Consider the following 2,406-nt stretch of genomic DNA (forward strand, 5'->3'; position numbering starts at 1 on the left):
ATGCAGAACTGAACAAAAGCAAGCTGATGACTTTGTGAGAAATCAGGAAGAAATAAAACTATTAAAAAAAAACAAATATTAGAAGAAAATGTGAAATATCTCATTGGAAAAACAATTAACCTCAAAAACAGATCCAGGAGAGATTTAAAACTTAATGGGCCACCTGAAAGTCATGACCAGGAAAAGAGCCTAGACTTCATTGTTCAAGAAATAATACAGAAACATTGCCCTGATATTCTATCAATAGAGAGGAAAATAGAAATTGAGGGAATTCACCAATCACCTTCTGAAAGAAATCCCAAAGGAAAAACTACCAGGAATATTATAGCCAAATTCCAGAACTCACAAGACAAAAAGAGAAAATACTGAAAGCTGTCAGAAACAAACAATTCAACTACCCTGGCTCTATAGTCAGGATTACACAGGATCTGGCAGCATCTAGATTAAGTGCTTGTAGGGATTGGAATATGATATTCCAGAAGGCAAAAGATCTTGGTTTACAACCGAGAATCAATTACCCAGAAAAACTGAACATTCTCTTTCAGGGGAAAAGATTTATTTTTGTTTGTCCTTCTCAGTCATTTCTTTATTTAGGTCTGCAATTCTTCAAAAGCAGAACTAATTTAATTTAGTTTAAGCAATGTCTAAATATAACAAATAGAGAGGGCTACTTTTATATTCGTCTTCTCCTAGATAGAAATTTTGCTTTAAGTATTCCACTTGATTTTCTTTAATTCCCATGACACAAAAAATTTTCAAATACAATTTCAGAAATGAATGAAACAACCATCAAAATAAGCGATTTTCTCTTTCTAGTGTATGTTCTGTGCCCTCTACCATTGTTCATTTGGTGACCTATTATTCATGTGGTTATGATGCTCTCATCGCTCGTGGCAGTCGGGGACTGAGTCTTCACTCCAATGAGCTCCTTGCTTCTCAGTCATAAGTTTGATGAACTGGGAATGGCTGTCATAAAGCTTGAGCTTGTCGCTGACGTCCTCCTATATCACTTTCCCAGCATCATCTCCTGCTTGTAGAGCCAGATTATCCATTTTCTCACTTGTTTCATCACTGTAGTTCACAGCTTCTGTCTCCATCCTTGCATTATCAGTGTTTAGAGGATCACCCAATATCCCTTATGTACCATCAAATGTTCTTGGCTGAAAAGCTTGTATAACTGCTCCTCCATCTCTTACTTTTCAGCACTAGATTTCTGTAAGGAGTTCATAACTTCTTCATCAAACTCTCATTTCATGGTTGTACTGATTTTGTCTCCTGGATCCACCCCACCCCCAGGATTGCCCATTCTCCACAGTTTTTCCTTTAGATTGCTACAAATTGTAAGATATTTTTACCAAAATGAGGGTGAGTTACTTTATTTCCACTGCTATCCCTTTTTCCACCTAGTAATGATGGGATCTGCAGCATGGTTTGGGCCTGAATGCCCCAAAAGTCCTTGCTCAATCAGTCCTATTTGATCCCCTGGGTTTTTAGGCTGTCCATTTTCAATCTCATACAAGCCACTCTGGCTCTTTCATTTGACCTGTCCATCTTTTTCATTGAATTTTAGAGAAAAATTTCTTTCACTGATCTGTGTATGTGCCCACATGTGTCTAGTCAAAGCAGAGACTGCAGTATATTTCACAGAATTATACTCCTGCCACTCAACAAGCCAGCCTACTTTCTAATTGGGTACCTGACTACATTCAACCTTGGAATCTGGATAAGGTGATGTCCAAGGCTTGTGGGAATTTTCAGTGGTAGCCTTTGACCCTGACATAATGGCTGGGATTAGATGGAACAAATGTGATGAAAAGGAACAAATGGGTGGCAGCCCACTGCCCAGAAGCTGCAGTGCCCCAGGGGGCAGCCAGGACAGGCTCACACTGAGACACATGGTATCTAGGGCCTGAGCCAGGTTGCACCCAGTCATCAGCATGCTGGAGGCACTTCAGGAAAGGACATTGGGGCCACAGGCTTGTACTGTGGTGTGGTGGGGGGTGATGGGTGGTTCTAGGTCCAGCCACTTTCCATCCAGGGTGTGGGGGAAGGCAGGCTCATCTCTCTCAGTCCCACATACTGGGCAGTACCAGGTGCCATTGGAGACCTCCAGGTGGCTCCAGGAGGAGGTTCCTCTGGCAGCCAAGCCTTGCAGCTGAAAACGTGCTGGCTAACCCCAAATCAAGGCCCAGAAGCTGAAAAGATGAACTTTCAATGAAACAAGGGATTTTCAGACTTTCCTACTGAAACAACCAGAGCTGAATAGAAAGTTTGATCTCCAAGTACAGGACTCAGGGGAACCATAGAGAGTGAGGACAAGAAGGACTATGAGGAACTTAATGATGTTGAACTGTTTGTATTCCTGTATGGGAGGAAGATACTGATAACTCATATCAATTTATTTAT

The 2,406-nt window shown here is 41.2% G+C and overlaps 1 pseudogene; it reads right to left on the reverse strand.

Moving 5' to 3' along the window:
• Positions 1-881: 881 nt before the first annotated feature.
• Positions 882-1,933, reverse strand: LOC141519306 (ADP-ribose pyrophosphatase, mitochondrial pseudogene; annotated as a pseudogene).
• Positions 1,934-2,406: the final 473 nt, after the last annotated feature.

Source organism: Macrotis lagotis, chromosome 3 (assembly GCF_037893015.1).
Source record: "Macrotis lagotis isolate mMagLag1 chromosome 3, bilby.v1.9.chrom.fasta, whole genome shotgun sequence".
Classification (NCBI taxonomy): Eukaryota; Metazoa; Chordata; class Mammalia; order Peramelemorphia; family Peramelidae; genus Macrotis; species Macrotis lagotis.